We start from the raw sequence: 1,482 nt of genomic DNA, 5'->3' as shown, positions 1-1,482 counted from the left end.
TGTTTATTATCTATGCACAGTCACTTTACCACTACCTACATGTACAAATGACCTCAACTAACCGGCACCCCCAGTATATAGTCTAATTTTTGTTATTTTATTGTGTCACTTTTTTGTCATTTTTTACCTTGGTTTATTTGATAAACATTTTCTTAATTATTTCTTGAACTGCATTGTTGGTTAAGGGCTTGAGGTTAATAAGCATTTCACTGTAAGTCTACACCTGTTTTGTATTCGGCGAATGTGACAAATAAAGTTTGATTTGATGAGGAATGTTTCCTTTAAGGCCCTGTACACACTGAAGTTGTAGAACTAATAAAGCACAATGGTAACACTGGTTTAATACAACAGAGAGTTTCTGCACAAACAGCGTTATGGAGACATTGTACAATGGTTGTGTGAAATATTTTGTGTAGATGAACTCTGTTATAGCACAAGAATATCAGTATTAGCCTACTGTATTTTAAGGCTCCCGAGTGGCCTAAGGCACTGTATCTCAGTGCTACAGGTGTCACTGCAGACCCTGGACTGTATCACAACCGGCCGTGATTGGGAGTCACATAGGGCAGCGCACAATGCATCATCCGGGTTAGGGGAGGCTGGGGTAGGGGATGCTGGGGTAGGTGCGGCTGGGGTAGGGGAGGCTGGGGAAGGGGAGGCCGGGGAAGGGGAGGCCAGGGTAGGGGAGGCCGGGGTAGGGGATGCCGGGGTAGGGGAGGCCGGGGTAGGGGAGGCCGGGGTAGGGAATTCTGGGGTAGGGGAGGCCGGGGTAGGGGATTCTGGGGTAGGGGAGGCCGGGGTAGGGGAGGCCGGGGTAGGGGATTCTGGGGTAGGGGAGGCCGGGGAAGGGGAGGCCGGGGTAGGGGAGGCCGGGGTAGGGGAGGCCGGGGTAGGGGATTCTGGGGTAGGGGAGGCCGGGGTAGGGGATGCTGGGGTAGGGGAGGCCGGGGTAGGGGATGCTGGGGTAGGGGATGCTGGGGGAGGCCGTCATTGTAAATAAAAAAAGTCTTAACTGACTTGCCTAGTTAAATCATTGTATAATTTTATAAAGTATCATTCACAACCTTTGTGTCCAACGTGTGGTAAATCAGTTGTCCAACCTGAGTGTGTACGGGGCCTAACTGTTACTACAGGGTCAGAAAGTCACATCCATATACTTCACCACTGTACCGTAGGAGAGTCCAACACCAACAGACACTTATCAGTTCCAATGTGCAATAACAGTTCTCAAGGTCAAGTGTTAGTTTCAGTTTGAACAAATCCCAGGAGCCTTGCAGTAATAACATACTGTAGTATAGGGTTTCTGATGACAAAATGTCTATGTTGTTCAAACACTGTGAATCAGACATCACAGGAATGGACCATCATACTGACTCCACATATTCAGCATTGGGGATGTTTTCTTTGAGCATAGAATCATTATTAAAAAGAATAACATCTTCATCACCCTGGTATTCAAGACATCAAGATTACCACGGTGCT

This window comes from Oncorhynchus kisutch, unplaced genomic scaffold, assembly GCF_002021735.2.
Source record: "Oncorhynchus kisutch isolate 150728-3 unplaced genomic scaffold, Okis_V2 scaffold3465, whole genome shotgun sequence".
In the NCBI taxonomy this organism is placed as follows: domain Eukaryota; kingdom Metazoa; phylum Chordata; class Actinopteri; order Salmoniformes; family Salmonidae; genus Oncorhynchus; species Oncorhynchus kisutch.
The sequence above is the reverse complement of the archived record's forward strand: the minus strand, read 5'-3'. Positions refer to the sequence as shown.